Genomic DNA, 23,566 nt, shown 5'->3' on the forward strand with positions numbered 1-23,566 from the left:
CATTTCTGCTATCATAATATACATGCCTTTTATTTGTTTTTTGACTCGATGAGATTCTGTGCCTTTTGGTCTCGTCTAATATACCTGCAGTTTACAGAAAATTATATCTGAACAATGACTGCACAAGTTTTAGCTGGCAGTGATAAAATAGGAAATTTAAACTGTGGATGTAAATGTGTAAACAAGAGCAGTGTGCATACACCTTTGAATTATAGGAAGATAGGGAAAGGAAAAAAATTTGCAGATGGGAGGTCTATGGTGTTGGACCCATACTTACCATTTAAGATAAACATAGCCTGCTAAATCAAAATTGGCTCAGAAATAAACTGATTGTAGAAGAATCAGCAACCCCCAACAATCAGCTGTTTTTGCTAAAGGGACATTCTGTCTGCTTATTTAAATGTGCCAAATCTACTAAAGCAAGAGTTGCACTGGCTCATTCCAACCAGAAACACAGTGTTATGAAAGGGGGCGGCAGGGAGTAGTGAGCCCTAACTGTCCCTAAAACTGCGGACCCTTTCTATTTCCCATTGCCCTATACGACAGATCGACATTCATAAAGACAGTCCCTATACTGGACTAAAGTGAATGGTATATATCAAAGTCTTTTGTATGGTATCTGCCCCACAGTAGGCCAACAAGATATACAGTATGGTCCCCAGCAAATTAAATAAAAAAGTATACCTAGGGAAGTGCTTGTTAAGATGCACTTCCCTAGGTATACTTTTTGACTAAAGTGAATGGGCATACAGTCAAACAAAACAAAACAGACAAAACAGTGATATAGCATACTAACATACAGTTTAGATAACTCCAAATGAACTCCTTGCTAGCGGCACACTCAACAGTGTGGAACAGATACCAGTCAAGAAGGAAACATTAATAAAAAGACATGAAACACAGGCACAGTCTCCAACATACTCCTAGATAGACAGATTAGCACAAAGCTCAGAACAGGATTCTTTCCTAGGAGATCCAGGATCCAACAAGGTCAAACATGACAGATACAAAGGTAAAATGTGAACACAGACTAAGGTTCACAAAACTCAGGCAAAACAGAATACAACCTGAACACTGGTCTAAACAAGGAACACTGAATATATGCATTGCAAGAATACTAAAACCTGACAAGGTACTAAACAAAGCAGGATAAAATCCAGATATCAAAAACATGGACAGGAGAGATAATAATAACCATGGACAAACTCAGAAAATGTGCTCAGACAAATAAAGGTGCATAAAGAAACATGGTCAGAGTAACAGGTGTAATTACCAGCCCAGAGCAGCACCTGTTCAGCCATGCTGTTTATGTCTGAAAAGTTTCTGTGTTAAGCTCTTTCTGTTATTGTGAGAGTTGAAGGGGTTATCCAGGAAAAAAAATTTTTTTTAATATCAACTGGCTCCAGAAAGTTAAACAGATTTGTAAATGACTTCTATTAAAAAATCTTAATCCTTTCAATAATTATCAGCTGCTGAAGTTGAGTTGTTGTTTTCTGTCTGGCAACAGTGCTCTCTGCTGACATCTCTGCTTGTCTCGGGAACTGCACAAAGTAGAAGAGGTTCGCTATGGGGATTTGCTTCTAAACTGGGCGGTTCCCGAGACACGTGTCATCAGAGAGCACTTAGACAGAAAAGAACAACTCAACTTCAGCAGCTCATAAGTACTGAAAGCATTACGATTTTTTAATAGAAGTAATTTACAAATCTGTTTAACTTTCTGGAGCCAGTTGATATATAAAAAAAAGTTTTTTCCTGGATAACCCCTTTAACTCTCACAATAACAGAGAGAGCTTAACACAGAAACTGTTCAGTCATAAACAGCATGGCTGAACAGGCCCCAAAACAGAAAATAACATAACACAGAAAAACGGACATTACACACAGATGGCCTGCACTGCTTGCCTTTTACCCCTGCTCTTAAGGGTTAATCTACAATGGAGAAGAAAGTGAAGTGGCACTCACCAGTTCTTCTACTTCTTACTTCATTCAATCAAAGTGTAAGTACAGTGCTTCCTTGGGCATGGATGCCAATGTGCTATGCTTAAAAGGTTTTGTGATGTTACAGTGATTCAATGAACCCTGCCTCTAAAAGTGATGTTACAACTTAAATGTAAACTCCTCCTGACATCGGTAAGGAAGCAACTAGTGTGCGATATAAATAAAAGCAATAACATTAACAATGCAAGAAAGGAATACTTATATTACAAGAAGATAACCATATTGATTTTAATCATACTTCAAATTGCCACATGGCTCTCTATCCTAAACATCTTGAACCAGCACTCTTTCTATACCCATAAAGCTAAAAGCTTTAGGATCATCCTGTTCTCTTTATTGACATGTTCTATTAATCATTGCGATCCCTTACCAGACCTGATGGGCAGACCTGTTCTCTGAACCTGGTGTTAATGCTGCATATGGTGCTACCAACATGGAAACACCAATAAATGCACATTATTTATCTACCAGCTGTTACCATTTTAGCATTGCGCACTTGTGCCCATGTCGATGAAGCATTGTACATGTACTTTGGTTAAAAATGATTAGATTGCCAATACTGTTCAGTGCTTTGCATAGGCCTAGCACTGATCAGTATTATTGGCGATCTTCTTCTCTGATCTGCTAGAAGGCAGACCAGAGAAGTACACCCTGGGATGATGGCCGGAGCAGGTGAAGGGACCTCCACCCGCCATCTTGGCTGATCTAATTCCTGCGGCTGTCCTGCAGGTGATAAGATCAGCCATTAAATGCTGCATTTATACAGATAACGTGATCTGTGTTGATCACAGCATCTGAGGGGTTAATGGCGGACATCAGCACAATTGCTGTAGTCCACCATTACTGGAAGGTCCCTAGCTGCTTATAGCAGTTAGGACCTGCCATGCATGATGCAAGCAATGCTCCAATGTTCACGTCATGTAAAGGACATAAATGAACGTCCTGGTGCATTAAAGGGGTACTCCGGTGGAAAACTTTTTTTTTTAAATCAACTGGTGCCAGAAAGTTGATTGAAGAGATTTGTAAATTACTTCTATTAAATAATCTTAATCCTTCCAGTACTTATTAGCCGCTGAATACTACAGAGGAAATTATTTTCTTTTTGGATCACAGTGCTCTCTGCTAACATCAAGAGCACAGTGCTCTCTGCTGACATCTCTGTCCATTTTAGGAACTGTCCAGAGCAGCATATGTTTGCTAAGGGAATTTTCTCCTACTCTGGACAGTTCTTAAAATGGACAGCAGAGGTCAGCAGAGAGCACTGTGGTCGTGACATAAGAGAAATCCAAAAGGAGATGTCAGCAGAGAGCACGGTTTCTCATGATGTCAGCAGAGAACTCTGTGTTCCAAAAAGAAAATAATTTCCGCTGTAGTATTCAGCAGCTAATAAGTACTAGAAGGATTAAGATTTTTTAATAGAAGTAATTTACAACTGTGTTTAACTTTCAGGCACCAGTTGATTTTTAAAAAAAGTAAAAAGTTTTCCACTGGAGTACCCCTTTAAGTACCAGTGCATCAGGACGTACATTTACGTCCATTGTACTTAAGGGGTTAACATATAGGGCACTATATATCTTTTCATACCATATTATGGATAATTGAACATATATCTAGTTTCATGGTCTATAAATATATAAATAACTCTGTTATACAAAATATATGATAAATTAGAATATCTATTGAGCTCACTGCATGCCACATACAGGGTTAAAATTTCCATTGCATATTAAGTGACATATGTAGAACCGTACTAATATTTGTTGGTGTGAATGACATATATATTGTCAATCGATTCTAAGTGATTCTTTAGCACGTGACATGTTGTTTGCAAACCATAAAAGTCTAAACACATGCTTTATCTATGACTAAGGCTGACTGAGTTACATCTGAGCCTTTAACCCCTTAAGGATCGGGGGGTTTTCCGTTTTTGCATTTTCGTTTTTTTGCTCCTTGCCTTTAAAAAATCATAACTCTTTCAATTTTGCACCTAGAATTCCATATGATTGCTTATTTTTTGCACAACCAATTCTACTTTGTAATGACGTCAGTCATTTTGCCCAAAAATCTAAGATGAAACGGGAAAAAAAATCATTGTGCGACAAAATTGAAAAAAAACTGTCGTTTTGTAACTTTTGGGGGCTTCCGTTTCTACGTAGTACATTTTTCGGTAAAAATGATGCCTTACCTTTATTCTGTAGGTCCATACAATTAAATTGATACCCTACTTATATAGGTTTGATTTTGTCGTACTTCTGGAAAAAATCATAACTACATGCAGGAAAATTAATACGTTTAAAATTGTCATCTTCTGACCCCTATAACTTTTTAATTTTTTCCGTGTATGGGGCAGTATGAGGGCTCATTTTTTGCGCCGTGATCTGACGTTTTTAACGGTACCATTTTTGTATTGATAGGACTTATTAATCGCTTTTTATTCATTTTTAAAGGATGTAAAAAGTGACCAAAAATGCACTATTTTGGACTTTGGAATTTTTTTGCGCGCACGCCATTGACCGAGCGGTTTAATTAATGATATATTTTTATAAATTGGACTTTTCCGCATGCGGTGATACCATATATGTTTATTTTTATATTTATTTACACTGTGTTTTTTTTTTATGGGAAAAGGGGGGTGATTCAAACTTTTAATAGGGGAGGGGTTAAATGATATTCATTCACTTTTTTTTTTCACTTTTTTTTTTGCAGTGTTATAGCTCCCATAGGGACCTATAACACTGCACACACTGATCTTTATCATTGATCACTGGTTTCTCATTCGGCATGCTCATTCGGCGATCGGACAGCGAGGAGGCAGGTAGGGGCCCTCCCGCTGTCCTGTAAGCTGTTCGGGATGCCGCGATTTCGCCGCGGCTATCCCGAACAGCCGACTGAGTTAACCGGCAGCTTTCACTTTCGCTTTTAGCCGCGCGGCTCAGCTCTGAGCGCGTGGCTAAAGGGTTAATAGCACGCAGCGCCACGATTGGCGCTGCACGCTATTAGCGGCGGGTCCCGGCTTCACTATGACACCGGGCCCGCCGTGATATGATGCGGGGTTACCGTGTAACCCTGCATTATATCACGGGAGCAGGACCAAGGACGTACCAGTACGTCCTTGGTCCTTAAGGGGTTAACCATGTATCTTATGGATGCCAATTTTAGTGTGTGAATAAATCACATAAAAAACTAAAATGGTTTTGCTTTTCACGTGTGTTTCTACAAGGTATAGCAGCTACCTTACAGCTATCTGTGCACTCCAACTCTTGCATTGGATGGAGTTCAGCTGATATGAACCACAGCTACTTCTATAACAAAAACATGGTTATGAATAATCCTCAGGAAGTTTTAACCCCTTAAGGACACAGCCCATTTTGACCTTAAGGACACAGTAAATTTTCATTTTGCATTTTCATTTTTTCTCCTTGCTTATTTAACTCTTTTATTTTTCCATCCACAGACCCATATGAAGGCTTGTTTTTTGCGCAACCAATTGTACTTTGTAATGACACCTTTCATTTTACTGTAAAATGTATGACACAACTAAAAAAATATTACTTATGTTGGGAAATTGAAAAGAAAACTGCAATTTTGCAACTTTTGGGGTTTTTCCTTTTTATGCAGTGCACATTACAGTTAAAATTATGTTTTCTTTATTCTGTGGGTCAATAAGATTAAAATGATATCCATATTCTCATACTCTTCCATTATTGTATTACTTGTTTTATTTTTCATTAGAGGAAGGGCTTATTCATTTTTATTAAAACTTTGTTTTATTTGGTTTTATTTTTTTTTTAATACTTTTTTTTAGTCTTTTTTGTTTTAGAAGGAAGACCAGAGAAAATCATAACAGTAAATCACTGGGAGGCGACTGATGCTCTGACAGCAATCTTGATTCATCAGAAAGCTGCGATTGCATCCCCCAAGCCACCCAGATGCTTCAGATGATGTAACTGCTCTTGATCACGGCGGGTTATGGCGGGCATCAGCTTTGCTTGCTTCCTTATGGGGTTTAGACTCACCACGCGGAATGCATTACATGTACACACATACAGAGGCTAAATAGTTTTACTAATTTGTTAATTGTAAGCATTATAGGTAGTGATGTCGCGAACATAAAATTTTCGGTTCGCGAACCGCAAAAGTTCGCGAACCGGGCGAACCGTCATTGACTTCAATGGGCAGGCGAATTTTAAAACCCACAGGGACTCTTTCTGGCCACAATAGTGATTTAAAAGTTGCTTCAAGGGGACTAACACCTGGACTGTGGCGTGCCGGAGGGGGATCCATGGCAAAACTCCCATGGAAAATTACATAGTTGATGCAGAGTCTGGTTTTAATCCATAAAGGGAATAAATCGCCTATTATTCCTAAATGGTTTGGAATAACATGCTTTAGGCCCTTTAGGCAGCACATAGAGCCACCCTTTAGGCATCACATAGTTAGATTTCCCCCTTTAGACAGCACATAGATTCCCCCATATTAGGCAGCACATAGTTAGAGCCCCCCTTGAGGCAGCACATAGTGGGATTTGAACCCAAGGCATACATCTAATATCCACGGTTGTTAAAATGGACAGAGATGTCAGCAGAGAGTACCAGAAAAATTTGGTATTGTTGCAGCCGCTTCTGTAGCAGCGGCCAGAAAAATTGCAGCACCATAACAAGTGTAGCAGCAGAGGTCAGAAAAATTAGGCATGTACACATGGATGAAAAATTGGGTATTGTCGCAGCCGCAGCTGTAGCAGCAGCCAGAAAAAGTGCAGCAGCAGAGGCCAGAAAAATTAGGCATGTACACCTAGCTGAAAAATTTGGTATTGTCGCAGCTGTAGCATCGGCCATAAAAATTGCAGCACCATAACAAGTGCAGCAGCAGAGGCCAGAAAAATTAGGCATGTACACATGGATGAAAAATTGGGTATTGTCGCAGCCGCAGCTGTAGCAGCAGCCAGAAAAAGTGCAGCAGCAGAGGCCAGAAAAATTAGGCATGTACACCTGGCTGGAAAATTTGGTATTGTCGCAGCTGTAGCAGCGGCCAGAAAAATTGAAGCACCATAACAAGTGCAGCAGCAGAGGCCAGAAAAATTTCTGTTTGTTTTGCCAGTCAGAAAGTGCCCTAAAACATTGCGGCTTGAACCCTAATTGGTGGCGGATAAGTCACGCAATTCATCCGGCATTCAGAGTTCGAATACAGCAGCGTGTGGAACATTTTTAGCCCAAGGCAGCTTATCTGATCAGGCCTTGTTCAGTCAAATGTATCGCCCGGTGTCAGTCCCTTCGGGATCCATCCCTCATTCATATTAAGAAAGGTGAGGTAATCCAGACTTTTTTGACCAAGACGACTCCTCTTCTCAGTGACAATACCTCCTGCTGCACTGAAGGTCCTTTCTGACAGGACACAGGCCAGAAGTTCGAGCGCAAATTGGGATAGCTCAGGCCACAGGTCAAGCCGGCACACCCAGTAGTCAAGGGGTTCATCGCTCCTCAGAGTGTCGATATCTGTGGTTAAGGCCAGGTAGTCTGCTACCAGTTGGTCAAGTCGTTCTCTGATGGTGGACCCCGAAGGGCTGTGGCGATGCGTAGGACTTAAAAATCTCTGCATGTCCTCGATCAACAGCATGTCTGTACAGCATCCTGTCCTTGCCGGCGTGTTCGTGGGAGGAGGAGGAGGATTACTTTCACCTCTTCCCCTGTTAGATCCCTGTTGTGCTGTGACATGACCCTTATACGCTGTGCACAGCATACTTCTTAATTTATTTTGGACCTGCTGAATCCTTTTCGCCTTGCTGTAATGCGGTAACATGTCAGATACTTTATGTTTATACCGAGGGGTCTAGTAGCGTGGACACCCAGTACAGGTCGTTCTCCTTCATCCTTTTTATACGAGGGTCCCTAAACAGGCACGACAGCATGAAAGACCCCATTTGCACAAGGACGGATTCCGAGCTACTCATGTCCCGTTCCTCGTCCTCAGTGATGTCAGGGAAGGTATATTCTTCTTCCCCCAGCCACGTACAACACCACGGGAACCAGATAGGTTACAAGGAGCACCCTGGGATGCCTGCTGTGGTTGGTCTTCCTCCTCCCCTTCAAAGCCACATTCCTCCTCTGACTCCTCTTCCTCACAATCCACTTTCAGCTTTGCCGCAGGTCCAGCAAGCGATGCTGATAAGGCTGTTTCTGGTGGGGATGGTGTCCACAACTCTTCCTCTTCACGCTCATCTACTGCCTGATCCAGCACTCTTCGCAGGGCACGCTCCAGGAAGAAAACAAACGGTATGATGTCACTGATGGTGACTTCAGTGCGACTGACCAGGGTTTTCACCTCCTCAAAAGGACGCATGAGCCTACATGCATTGCGCATGAGCCTCCAGTAACATGGCAAAAAAATTCCCAGCTCTGCAGATGATGTCCTAGCACCCTGGTCATACAAATATTCGTTGATGGCTTTTTTTTGTTGGAGCAGGCGGTTGAACATTAGGAGTGTTGAATTCCAACGTGTCGGGCTGTCGCAAGTCAAGCGCCTCACTGGCATGTTGTTTCACCGCTGGATATCTGACAAGTGCGCCATGGCCGTGTAGGAACACAAGAAATGGCCACACACCTTCCTGGACTGCTTCAGGCCATCCTGTAAGCCTGGGTACTTGGGCACAAAGCGTTGTACAATCGGATTACACACATGTGCCATGAACGGCACATGTGTCAACTTGCCCAACCTCAATGCCGCCAACAAATTTGTTCCGTTGTCACAAACCACCTTTCTGATCTCCAGTTGGTGCGGAGTCAGCCACTGGTCCACCTGTGCGTTCAGGGCCAACAGGAGCGCTGGTGCGGTGTGACTCTCCACTTTGAGGCAAGTCAATCCCAAGATGGCGTGACACTGCCGTATCCGGGATATGGAATAGCACCTGGGGAGCTGGGGGGTGGGGTGCTGGTGATGTGGAGCAAGACGCAGCAGTGGGTGAAGACTCGGCCGAGGATGTTATGGAAGAGGATGGAGTAGGAGGAGTAGAGGAAGTGGCAGCATTCCTGCCTGCAAGTCGTGGCAGTGTCACCAACTCCTCTGCAGAGACACGCATTCCATGCTTGGCAGCCGTCACCAGGTTTACCCAATGCGCAGTGTAGGTGATATACCTGCCCTGACCATGCTTTGCAGACCAGGTATCAGTGGTCAGCTGGACCCTTGCCCCTACACTGTGTGCCAGACATGCCATAATTTCCTTTTGCACAATGGAGTAAAGGTTGGGGATGGCCTTTTGTGCAAAATAATTTCGGCCGGGTACCTTCCACTGCGGTGTCCCAATGGCTACAAATTTTTTAAAGGCCTCAGACTCCACCAGCTTGTATGGCAAAAGCTGGCAGGCTAGCAGTTCCGACAAGCCAGCTGTCAGACGCCGGGCTAGGGGGTGAATTTGAGACATTGTCTTCTTGCCCTCAAACATCTCCTTGACAGACACCTGACTGTGGGCAGATGAGCAGGAACTGCTCAAGGCGAGAGACGGAGAGGCGGATGGTTGAGAGGGGGCAAGGAGGGCAGCAGTGGTTGACCTGGCTGAAGATGCTGGACCAGGAGGAGGATGGCAGCTTTGACTTTGTGTGCTGCTTGTACTGACGTGTTGATCCCATAGGCGTTTGTGATGTGACATCATGTGCCTTCGCAAAGCAGTTGTGCCTAGGTGGGTGTTGGACTTCCCACGACTCCGTTTCTTCTGGCACAGGATGCAAATGGCCTCGCTGTTGTCAGAGGCAGACACACACAAAAAAATGTCACACTGCTGAGCTCTGCAATGACGGCATTCTGGTGGTGGCAACAGCATGCGTTGATTGGCGTCCCGTCTGGCTGACCCCGGGTGCCGATGCATGATGTCTGACTGTGCCACTAGCTCCTTGCGACGACCTCCCCTTGCTTCCAACTCGTCTCCTCCTCTCTGTCTCCCCATCTGAACTTTCCCCTCTTCTTCTCTTCTAGCTGGCACCCACGTGGCATCCACGGACACATCGTCATCATCAACATCTTCACCGCTATCTGACACCTCAGGAAAGGAAGCAGCAGCGGGTACAACATCATCATCACACCGTACATCCATGTGTGTAATGCTGCCTGACTGAGACATATCACTATTAACTACATCCTCTGGCAATAATGGTTGCGCATCACTCATGTCTTCAAACTAATGTGTAAATAACTCCTCTGACGGATCAAGTAAATCTTCTGCGGTGCTAGTGTTGGTGGTGGCGGCAGGCGGGCAAGTGGTAGCATGAGAGGTGCCCGAAGCTAAGCTAGAGGAAGAGAAGGACGGTGCTTCAAGGTTCCAAACGGAAGCTGTAGTAGATTGGGTGTCTTGTGATAGCCAGTCAACTAAGTCCTCAGAATTTTGGGGGTTGAGGGTACGCCGCCTCTGAACACTGGCCATTCTAGGGCCAAAGGGAATCCCAGCACCACGACGGCCCCTGCGGGGTGGCCTTCCTCTGCCTGTCATTTTTTTGGTTAAATTTGCACAACTTTCACACCTGAAGTGATTTGCACTAGGGTGACACATTTGCCCTGCAGGCAAAAAAAAAAATGGCAACTGTTACGTGAACTGACAGTGACGACTGATTTTATTTAACAGCCAAAAAAGGTTTCTTTTTTTTATTTGCACAACTGTCACACCTAATGTGATTTGCACTAGGGTGACACAATTTGCCCTGCAGGCAAAAAAAATGGCAGCTGTGACATGAACTGACAGTGACGACTGATTTTATTTAACAGCCAAAAAAGGTATTTTTTTTTAATTTGCACAACTGTCACACCTAATGTGACTTGCACTAGTGTGACAATGAGCAAAAAAGCTTGCCAGCGGAATTCCCCTTTTAAGCAGTGGTCCCCAACCAGGGTGCCTCCAGCTGTTGCAAAACACACAGACTGATATATTTCAGCCCTTTGAATACTGTAGTAGTTAGTTGCTTGAAGGAACTTAAGTTTTATACTGGAGTACCCCTTTTAACCAGCGGTTCCCTCCCAACCAGGGTGCCTCCAGCTGTTGCAAGACACACGGACTGATATCTTTCAGCCCTTTGAATACTGTAGTAGTTAGTTGCTTGAAGGAACTTAAGTTTTATTCTGGAGTACCCCTTTTAACCAGCGGTTCCCTCCCAACCAGGACTGATATCTTTCAGCCCTAAAAAGGGCTTTTTGGGGGTGCTGTCCTTAAAGCCGATGTTACACTAGTGCTTTAGAAGTAAACTGGACCCTGAATACACCACCTAGAAGCAACCTAGCTATCGCTTTCCCTATACAGCAGGAGCAGCTTCTCTGACCCTCCACTTCCTAAGCCTGCAGCATGCTGAATGAGGGTAAAATGGCGTCCGTGCAGGAGGTAGGAGGGTCTGGAAGGGAGGGACTGCTGCTGATTGGCTGTAATGTGTCTGCTGACTCTGACTCACAGGGTCAAAGTTTACTGCAATGTTAAAGTATAGGGGGTGGATCGAACTTCACATATGTTCGCCCGGCGATGCGAACGCGAACATGCAAAATTCGCCGGGAACTGTTAGCCAGAGAACAATTCGCGACATCTCTAATTATAGGATTAAGAAGCTATATTACGTTGTGTACTTGTGGTGTGTACTTTGTGCTTCAAACAATATCTTTAAAAAAAAAATCTGTAGACGTGTTAAAAGGGACCAATAACAAATGGATTTGAGTTGGGAAAAACCTGACAGATCAGAACAGTAGTAAAAAAAAAAAAGTGAAACATAGGGAAAAGGGCAAAATTTAGGGAAACATTAGTAAATTTGTAGAAAAAGAAAAGAATTAACCATAACCTCAAGGCCACTATCAGATAAACTGATACATGATGAATGAGAGTAAACCATGCTTCAAATGTATGATGAAAAACCTATAAAAGTTTATTAAAACACATATTAATCGTATAAAAATGAATTAATATAACAAGCTATATAATCCCACCCAGGCGTCAAGTCCTGGGAAAAAAAGTGTGGGAACTACAAGATTTCCACTCAAGGGCTGGTTCTGCAGGATTCCTGCGAATGGGAACAGTGTTCCTGCTGTGAAAAATTTTACACCTAAGGTGTAGGTGTTCACCCATTTTATACCTCGGCCAACTAAATTGTGAGCTGCTCCATACCTTTCTTTTAAACATTAGTAAATATCTTGGGAAAATACCTGTAGGGAATCAATACTCACAAAGAGACCTATACTGCACTCTTAGTAAATAAACCCCATTGACTGTCAAGTTAATTCTCAAGTCTATGGGGGAGATTTATCAAAACCTGTGGAGAGGAGAAGTTGACCAGTTGCCCAAAACAACCAATCAGATCGCTTCTTTCATTTCTAACAGAGCCTCTGAAAAATTAAACAAGTCATCTGGTTGCTATGGGCAACTCATCCAAAGTAATATAATAATATTTCAATGAGTGAGCACATTTTTTACAAATTTGTTTTGCACTAATAAGGGAATATTATTCAAGCTTGTGGATTGTCAACTATAAAATGTAGTATTCTCAGGCTCGATGAGGCAGATAGAAAAGGGTTTAATCAGTTAATCAATAAACAAAAATGTACTTCTACTACAATGGCTATTGCTAGATATATGAATAGTCGTATTACGTCTTGCCATTATATATATATATATATATATATATATATATTTTTTTTTTTTTATATATATATATATATATATATATATATATATATATATATATATATGAATTTATTTTCTATACACACATTATTGTTTGTCCTAAAATATAATGTGACCAGAGCCAAAGGCTGTTTTCAGATAAGTGATGAAGGTTCCATTAGGGACTCCTCAGATTCTAACTAGAATGCAGAACAAAGTAGCACAGCATGTAAAACAAATTTGTCCAGTACAATAAAGTACCCCATTATAGTCAATGGAGTCTGTCAGGCACCGTTTGTGTCTACCATGTGATGGACTCTGGACAGCTATCATTTTTTTTAGTTCTACTCCTTAGCTGCAGTTGATCCTTCAAGTCTGTCTTTAGAATTCTTTGCTTATAACAGAATAATAGTTTGCTGGCATATGCTGAAGGACAACTGACATATTTTAAATGTCATGCAGTTAAAGTGAAATCAAGTAAAAAACATAGACATCACTTTGATTTCTAGAATAAAAGGCCTCTGTAGATTGCTTAAATCCCTTTTGTACAACTGAGATTTACTGAAATTCTGGCATGACATAAAATAGGTAAATTGCCATTGATTTGAATGGACCTTTCATTAGAAATATATGAGCAGTGCTAAAGAGGTTTCAGCACTCCATGAAGCCACTCAGTCTTAAAGATAGTACAGAAGATTATGTATTTACATATTTCACCAATGTAATCTTCCCACAAGTATCTATGATGACTTATTAAATTATCATTTTGACTTGAATTATGTACAATAAGATCTGTGTAAACATATTGGCTAATATATATATATATATATATATATATATATATATATATATATATATATATGTATATATATATATATATATATATATATATATATATATATATATATATATACATATATATATATATAGTGTCACCAAGAATCATTATATTTCTCTATGGTACCTGTCGGGAAACCACGTTTCAGGAAGGGCATATCTCATCCAGAGAAAGCTGGGTGAGATACAAGAAATCCAGAAAGAGGTGAAATGCCTGTCAAGACTTTGCTTGCTAGGGACGTTGATAATCCCTGTTATCTGGCCTGAATTTTATAGGATGGTAGGCAGGTTTGGTAGTGGGGTCTTTTATCCTATGAGCTACTCCAAGTTTTCATGATTAGCTCAGATCAGCACAGGTGCTGAAGACAGCTCATCACTGGGCATTAAAACTAGGTAAGAGTGAGGGTGGGTTCACACTACGTTTTCTCCCATACAGGAGCGCATACGGCAGGGGGGGAGCTAAAAGCTCGCGCTCCCGTATGTCACCGTATGCGCTCCCGTATGTCATTCATTTCAATGAGCCGACCGGAGTGAAACGTTCGGTCCGGTCGGCTCATTTTTGCGCCGTATGCGCTTTTACAACCGGACCTAAAACTGTGGTCAACCACGGTTTTAGGTCCGGTTGTAAAAGCGCATACGGCGCAAAAATGAGCCGACCGGACCGAACGTTTCACTCCGGTTGGCTCATTGAAATGAATGACATACGGGAGCGCATACGGTGACATACGGGAGCGCGAGCTTTTAGCTCCCCCCTGCCGTATGCGCTCCCGTATGGGAGAAAACGTAGTGTGAACCCACCCTGAGTCTGCAAGTAAGGCTGTGAAAAACCTGAACCAATAAGGACAATTTAACCCCTTAAGGATGAAGCCCATTTTGGCCTTAAATGGGTACTCCTGTGGAGAACTTTTTTTTGTAGACCAACTAGTGCCAGAAAGTTAAACAGATTTGTAAATTACTTCTATTAAAAAATCTTAATCCTTCCAGTACTTTTTAGGGGCTGTATACTACAGAGGAAATTTTTTTCTTTTTGGATTTCTCTTATGTCACGACCATGGTGCTCTCTGCTGACCTCTGCTGTCCATTTTAGGAACTTTCCAGAGCAGGAGAAAATCCCCATAGCAAACATATGCTGCTCTGGACAGTTCCTAAAATGGACAGCAGAGGTCAGCAGAGAGCACTGTGGTCATGACATAAGAGAAATCCCAAAAGAAAAACATTTTCTTTGTAGTATGCAGCCCCTAAAAAGTACTGGTAGGATTAAGATTTTTTAATAGAAGTAATTTAGAAATCTGTTTAACTTTCTGGCACCAGTTGATTAAAAAAAAAAAAAAAAGTTTTCCAATGGAGTACCCCTTTAATCCCTTAACCTCTTAAGGACCCAGGGCGTATGGATATGCCCTCACACCCTGGGCCTTAAGGACCCAGGGCGTATCCATACGCCCTGGCGTTTTCCGGTCTCTGCCGCGTGCCGGGCAGAGATCGGAACTGGATGCCTGCTGAAATCCTTCAGCAGGCATCCAGAGCAAACCCCGAGGGGGGCCATGTAGGCCCCCCATGTCGGCGATCGCTGCAAATCGCAAGGGAACTCGCCCTTGTGATCTGCAGCGATACCGGGCTGATCGGGTCTCTGGGACCCGACCGCCCGGTAATTTCGCATGATCCCGGCTGTCACAGACAGCCAGGACCATGCTGAAGACTAGGAGCGAGGTGGCAAGCCGGCCACCTCCTCCTATACCCTGCGATCTGTCGGTTAGTTAACGACCAATCGCAGGAGGGGGGGCGGTTACTTCCTCCCGTCCTGCCCGGCCCCTGAAAGTCCGGAGAGGACGGGAGGAAGACCGGAGGACGCGGCGGGGGACGGGGGAGTGCTGGGGACCGGCCTCGGTACTTAACTGGTCCCTGAAGACCCGGATCCTGGCGGCGGAGACGGCAGCGGCGGCGACAGGTGAGTAGATCTTCAGCCGTGGTCGGGCCCTTTACAGCAATGCACGTCGCCGTAAAGCGACATGCATTGCTGTAATGGGACCCTGTAAACTACAACTCCCAGCATGCCCAGACAGCCCTTGGCGTCTGGGCATGCTGGGAGTTGCAGTTTTGCAACATCTGGAGGTCCACAGTTTGGAGACCACTGTGCCCTTCCAGATGTTGCAAAACTACACATCCTCAGCATGCCCTTACTGTCCAGGCATGCTGGGAGTTGTAGTTCTGTAACATCTGGCCCTTCAGATGTTGCAGAACTACAACTCCCAGCATGCCTGGACAGTTTTGGCATACTGGGAGTTGTAGTTTTGCAACATCTGGAAGGGCACAGATTGGGAACCACTGTATTAGTGGTCTGCAAACTGTAGTCCTCCAGATGTTGCAAAACTACAACTCCAAGCATGCTGGGAGTTGTAGTTTGGCAACATCTGGCTCTAAAGATGTTGCCAACTACTACTCCCAGCATGCTTGAGAATGCTGAGACTTGTGGTTTTGCAACAACTGGAGGCACACTGGTTGGGAAACATTGTCTGTTTCCTAACTCAGTGTTTCCCAACCCGTGTGCCTCCAGCTGTTGCAAAACTATAACTACCAGCATGCACTGATAGACTGTGCATGCTGGGAGTTGTAGTTTTGCAACAGCTGGAGGTCCCCCCCTGTGAATGTACAGGGTACATTCACATGGGCAGGGGCTTACAGTGAGTATCAGGCTGCAAGTTTGCGATGCAGCAAATTTTGCTCGGCAGCTCAAACTCGCTGTAACCCCCCCGCCCGTGTGACTGTACCCTAAAAACACTACACTACACTACACTAACACAAAATAAAATAAAAAGTAAAAAACACTACATATACACATACCCCTACACAGCCCCCCTTCCCTCCCCAATAAAAAATGAAAAACGTCTGGTACGCCACTGTTTCCAAAATGGAGCCTCCAGCTGTTGCAAAACAACAACTCCCAGTATTGCTGGACAGCCGTTGACTGTCCAAGCATGCTGGGAGTTTTGCAACAGCTGGAGGCACCCTGTTTGGGAATCACTGGCGTAGAATACCCCTATGTCCACCCCTATGCAAATCCCTAATTTAGGCCTCAAATGCGCATGGCGCTCTCACTTTGGAGCCCTGTCGTATTTCAAGGCAACAGTTTAGGGCCACATATGGGGTATCGCCGTACTCGGGAGAAATTGCCTAACAAATTTTTCTCCTTTCACCCCTTATGAAAATGTGAAGTTGGGGTCTACACCAGCATGTTAGTGTAAAAAAAAAATTTTTTTACACTAACATGCTGGTGTTGCCCTATACTTTTCATTTTGACAAGAGGTAAAAGGGAAAAAAAAGCCCCCCAACATTTGTAATGCAATTTCTCCCGACTACAGAGATACCCCATAAGTGGGCGCAAAGTGCTCTGGGGGCGCACAACAAGGCCCAGAAGGGAGAGTGCACCATGTACATTTGAGGTGATTTGCACAGGGGTGGCTGATTGTTACAGCGGTTTTGACAAACGCAAAAAAAACTAAACCCCACATGTGGCCCCATTTTGGAAACTACACCCCTCACGGAATGTAATAAGGGGTGCAGTGAGAATTTTTACCCCACAGGTGTCTGACAGATCTTTGGAACAGTGGGCTGTGCAAATTAAAAATGTTGTACAGACCACTGTTCCAAAGATCTGACAGACACCAGTGGGGGTAAATGCTCACTGTACCCCTTGTTACGTTCCTCAAGGGGTCTAGTTTCCAAAATGGTATGCCATGTGGGGGTTATTTTGCTGTCCTGGCACCATAGGGGCTTCCTAAATGCGACATCCCCCCCCCGAGCAAAATTTGCTCTCAAAAAGCCAAATATGACTCCTTCTCTTCTGAGCATTGTAGTTCGCTCGTAGTGCACTTCAGGTCAACTTATGGGGTACCTCCATACTCAGAAGAGATGGGGTTTCAAATTTTGTGGGGTATTTTCTGCTATTAACCCTTGCAAAAATGTGAAATTTGGGGGGGAAACACACATTTTTGTGAAAATTATTATTTTTTTTTTACGTATGCAAAAGTCGTGAAACCCGTGTGGGGTATTAAGGCTCACTTAATTCCTTGTTATGTTCCTCAAGGGGTCTAGTTTCCAAAATGGTATGCCATGTGGGTATTTTTTGCTGTCCTGGCACCATAGGGGCTTCCTATATGGGACATGCCCCCGAGCAAAATTTGCTCTGAAAAAGCCAAATATGACTCCTTCTCTTCTGAGCATTGTAGTTCGCCCGTAGTGCACTTCAGGTCAAATTATGGGGTACCTCCATACTCAGAAGAGATGGGGTTACAAATTTTGGGCGGTATTTTCTGCTATTAACCCTTGCAAAAATGTGAAATTTGGGGGGGAAACACACATTTTAGTGAAATTTTATTTTATTTTTTTACATATGCAAAAGTCGTTAAACACATGTGGGGTATTAAGGTTCACTTAATTCCTTGTTACGTTCCTCAAGGGGTCTTGTTTCCAAAATGGAATGGCATGTGTTTTTTTGGCTGTTCTGGCACCATAGGGGCTTCCTAAATGCGACATGCCCCCCAAAAACCATTTCAGAAAAACGTACTCTCCAAAATCCCCTTGTCGCTCCTTCGTTTCTGAGCCCTCTACTGCGCCCGCCGAACACTTTACATAGACATATGAGGTATGTGCTTACTCGAGAGAAATTGGGCTACAAATATAAGTATACATTTTCTCCTTTTACCCCTCGTAAAAATTCAAAAATTGGGTCTACAAGAACATGCGAGTGTAAAAAATGAAGATTGTGAATTTTCTCCTTCACTTTCCTGCTATTCCTGTGAAACCCCTAAAGGGTTAAAAGGCTGACCGAATATCATTTTGCATACTTTGGGGGGTGCCCTTTTTATAATGGGGTCATTTGTGGGGTATTTCTAAGATGAAGACCCTTCAAATCCACTTCAAACCTGAACTGGTCCCTGAAAAATAGTGAGTTTGGAAATTTTGTGAAAAATTTGAAAATTGCTGCTGAACTTTGAAGCCCTCTGGTGTCTTCCAAAAGTAAAAACTTGTCCATTTTATGATGCAAACATAAAGTAGACATATTGTATATGTGAAAAAAAAATAAAAATATTTTGAATATCCATTTTCCTTATAAACAGAGAGCTTCATAGTTAGAAAAATGCAACATTTTCAAATTTTTCATAAAATGTTCACATTTTTCACCAAGAAAGGATGCAAGTTACACATTTTTTTTTACCACTATGTTAAAGTAGAATATGTCACGAAAAAACAATCTCGGAATCAGAATGATAACTAAAAGCATTCCAGAGTTATTAATGTTTAAAGTGACAGTGGTCAGATGTTCAAAAAATGGCCGGGTCCTAAGGTGTAAAATGGCTGGGTCCTTAAGAGGTTAAGCCCCCTACCCATTTATACCTTAAGGACCTGGCAATTTTTTTAACATCTGACCACTGTCACTTTAAGCGTTAATAACTCTGGGATGCTTTTACCTTTCATTCTGATTCCAAGATTGTTTTTTCGTGACATATTCTACTTTATGTTAATTTAATGTTAATGTGATGTGTGTGGCCGTCCCTAACCTGTTGCCTCAAATGCGCACCCCGCTCAGGTGGAGAGAGAGCGCTGCGCATTTGAGGCAACATAAAAAGTCCCCAATGATAGTGACTCAGTGACCCATGACCCATTTTTGGAAAAAATACCCCCAGAGTTCTTATCATTTTTTTTTTTTTTTTTTTATGAAACTTTTTTTTGGGCAATTTAGTGGTTTTATGTTGTTAAAATTTGGAATGTACTCTGGACTTGGTACATTGGGGTCAAATTATGGAAAATGAAAATGAAAAGGGAAAATTTTGTACTGCATGGAAGTGTGATACTCCCTGAAGCAGTTTTTAATGCAGAGGCCCGGATGATAGGGACAAGTGTCCCATTGAGTGGTGGTATCCTTCTGTATCCCCCTCCTGTTACACACTCATTTTTTCTGGGATCGTCCCTTCTTTCCAGTGTGGGGGACCTCACCTGGAAAGTGTTGGCCTGGGACGATCCTGGCACCTATATTTTAAGTTCCTTGGGAACTTCGGCCTGCTCTTTCCTGGTCAGCAAAGATCAAGACCTTTAGGACTTCTTCTTGGAACTGAAGGTATGTCCCTGTGTTGCCAGCGTACTGGGACAGTTCAAAAGCGTTGTAAATGGCAACCTGTACCAAGTAGATCGCAACTTTTTTGTACCATACCCGTGTTTTCCACATGGCGTTGTATGGCTTGAGGATTTGATCAGAAAGATCAACTCCCCCCACATACCGATTGTAATCCAGAATACAATTGCCTCGCACAGGGACAGGTGAGCTGCCATTACCATGAATAGTGGTCAGCATAAGGACATCCCTCTTATCCTTGTACCTGACCAGCAACAGGTTTTCATGGGTAAGGGCACGGGACACACCCTTGGGCATAGATGTCTTAACAAAATGTAGAGGGAGGCCTCTCTGGCTTTTCCGCATGGTCCCACAAGCTGACGTGGATCTGGCGGCAGGGGATGTGAACAGAGGGATGCTGGTATAAAAGTTGTCCATGTACACATGGTAACCCTTATCCAGCAATGGGTGCACAAGCTCCCAAATGATTTTCCCGCTAACACCCAGAGTGGGGGGACATTCTGGGGGTTCAATACGGGAATCTTGTCCCTCATACACTCTAAACTTGTAAGTGTACCCGGAGGTACTCTCACAAAGTTTATAGAGCTTCACGCCATATTGCGCCCGCTTCGAGGGAATATACTGGCGGAAGATGAGTCTCCCCTTAAAACTGATAAGAGACTCCTCAACCAAGAGCTCCCTGAAGGGTACGTAGGCCTCCATAAATTTGGCCCCAAAGTGATCGATGACCGGCCTCACTTTTTAAAGCCGGTCATAGGCGGGATCACTTCAGGGTGGACATGCCTCATTATCAGTGTAATGGAGCCATTTCCGAATGGCCTCGAACCGCTTCCGTGTCATGACCAGACTGTATAGCGGGGTCTGGTATAGGACTTCCCCGCTCCACTACTGCCTGACACTGGACTTTTTGACCAGGCCCATATGCCGCACGAGGCCCCAAAATGTCCTCATTTCTGCTGCATCAATGCCGTACCATTCATTGGACCTGGCCAAAAAAGAATCAGGGTGGTGGGCGATGAACTGCCTGGCGTACAGATTCATCTGCTCCACCATTAGATTGACAAAATTGTCACTGAAAAAATAACTGAAATCGTAAATTTCAGTGAATCCAGAATTGTCAATCCGGATTCCGGAGTCGCCAGCAAACTCCGGAACCCGTGGCTGATAAGCCTCTGGGGGTCTCCAGACAGGTTCACCAGAAGGGGGCTCCAGTAAACTTGTCTGGGGGGTCAGACTCCTAGTACCAACGGCATTGGGTCACTATCATGGGGGGTGCGTTGCCTCGCCTGACGGCATCTATGCCGCTGTGCAGGGGGCTCATCATCACTGCTAGATGATGAGGAGGATGATGAAGAACACAGGAATGTAGGATCTTCATCATCCTCACTGACAGATTCGGAGTCGGAGGCAAGAAAAGCATATGCCTCTGCTACCAAAAATGCCTGGCGAGCCATCGCCTTTTTCTACAGTGGCGGGGGGGGGGGGGGGAGGGTGTGTGTGTGTGTGGGGAGGGGGGGGGCGGAGTATGTACTGTGTGCTTGGTGTGACTGTATTATATAATGGTGTTTGATTAAAAATCACACACCGTTATATGGGGGGGGGGGAGTGCTGGGGCCAAAAAAAAGGGGGGCAAATCGCAGCGCCCTGAACCCCTAATAGGGCCTGGGTCACACTAAAAAAACTGCAGAGGACCCTTGGGGACCTATTAGGGGGTCAGGGGGGGGGGGAGAATTATTTTTACTTTTTACAACTTTTTCTATTTTTTACTCCTACTTTTCCCTGTTGGGTTATCTGTCCCTGCTCTAAAGGGGATCTTTGGTCCTGAGGGGGCTCCGATCTTGCAGAGGGGGGGTCCCTGGCTTCCTCCAGCAGCTCTGACCGCTCACTGAACTCAGCCAGCGGCGGGAGCTGCGGGAGGATGCTGTTAACCCCTCCCCTGCCGGGTGCTATTGGCCAATAGCAGCGATCATGGGCTGGTGATGAAATCGCCACCTCCCCATAGATACAGTGGGTGATAGGGGGTGTATCCTACACAAGTGACCTGCATCACTGGAATCGCACCAAATCGAAAGTGTGATTTCACTTTCGATTTGCCGCGATCGCCGACATGGGGGGGTCTGATGACCCCCCTGGGCATATGCGCAGTCACCCCGGTCCGGTCCCCACCAATCGCGCGGCGGGGACCAAAATTTCCACGGGCGTACAGGTACGCCCTGGGTCCTTAAGTACCAGGGACCGAAGGCGTACCTGTATGCCCTGGGTCCCTATGTGGTTAAGGAACAGACAATTTTTTTTTGCACTTTCGTTTTTCCTCCTCCCCTTTTAAAAATAATAATGCTTTCAATTTTTCACCTACAGACCTATATGAGAGCATGTTTTTTTGCATCACCAGTTGTACTTTTTAATGTCATCACATATTTTATAAAAAAAACTACTTATTAGTGGGGTGAAATAAAAAAATGCGCCATTTTGTCATTTTTGGGTGCTTCCATTTCTATGCAGAGCACTTTTCATAAAAATTTCACCTTAGCACAACATTTATCATTGTCTTTAGACAGTCTTTTGTGTCTATAAAAGGCAAGAAAAAGCAAGGTTTATTTGCGCCTTTTTTGCTCCTTTAGGTTTACACATTTCTGCAGAGTTGCAATCCACTGATTTTGGCAATACACATGATATGGAAGGGTTTTATGATCTGCACCTTTTTGTGAAAAGGCGCAAAGCCACTGAAAAGTCTCTAAAACTACACCAGCCCAGACTTCGCTTAGCTTTTTGGTGTATGTCAGGAGAGAAATTTCAGAAAATGGGACCTGCACAAAATGTATCAATTGCTCTGCGACCATTTAATAAATTTGGTATTCCTACACATTACCAGCACACAAAAAAAAGTGTAGAAAAATGCTTCACTTACACCTACAATGATAAATGCCGGCCCTTATCTTTATTCTGTGGGTCCATACAGTTACAAGGATACCAAATTTATGTAAGTTTTATTTTACTCCATTAAAAAAATCCTTGCTACATGCACCAAAATTAGTATGTTTAAAATTGTTATCTTCTGACCCTATAACTTTTTTATTTTTCCACATTTCTAATCGCTTTTTTTTACATTTTATGGAAAAAAAAAAAAAATCACAGAAAAAAGGCCACTTACTGGTTACTGATACAAGGGCAGGTTAGGCACCTATTCCCGTTATGATGCAAATAAGCCATAATGCTATATAAGGGGAGGTCGCACAAGTGTAAAATACTGATGAACAACCACTCACATGCCTCCTACTCGTGAGGGGGGGAATTGCTTAGTATTATAGTGGCACACAGATAGCAAAGTCAAACTTTTATTGAGGGGGGGGGGGGGTAAATTAACATTTATTAACTTTTCTTTCACGTTTTATTTATTTTTAGCCCACATAGGGGTGGGGGGGGGGATAACATGCAATCTTGCGATTGCATATACTTTTCAATGCTGAGCATTGGCTCAGCATTGAGCAGTGTTATTGGTGCTCGGCTTCTCTAGCCTGCAGAGAATGGAGGCAGCAGAGGATCAGTGATCGGATTGGGAGGAGGCAGATAAGGGCCCTCCCGCCATCCTCTCTGCTGATTGGGACATAGCAATTTCATGGTCCCGATCAGCTCCGCTGAGCTGTCGGGATGGCTTTACTTTCATTTTAGATTCTGTGATCCACTTTGATCACAGTGTCTAAAGGGTTAATGCCTTTCATTAGCCTGATCAGGGATGTCCAGCATTAAAGGACATCTGCAGCAACAACAACTTGTCCCCTATCCACAGGGTAGGGGATAAGTGTTTGATCGCGGGACGTCCGACCGCTGGGACCCCCTGCGATCTCCCAAGCGGACCCTGGCATTGCCGTTCAGTGAGGTTGATGGTACGCCCCCTCCACGACCCCTCCCTAATAATGCTCTATGGGAGAGGTGGGGAGACACGAACGCTGCATCCTCACCTCTCCCATAGAACTACATGGAGGAGGCCT

Source organism: Hyla sarda, chromosome 4 (assembly GCF_029499605.1).
Source record: "Hyla sarda isolate aHylSar1 chromosome 4, aHylSar1.hap1, whole genome shotgun sequence".
NCBI lineage: Eukaryota > Metazoa > Chordata > Amphibia > Anura > Hylidae > Hyla > Hyla sarda.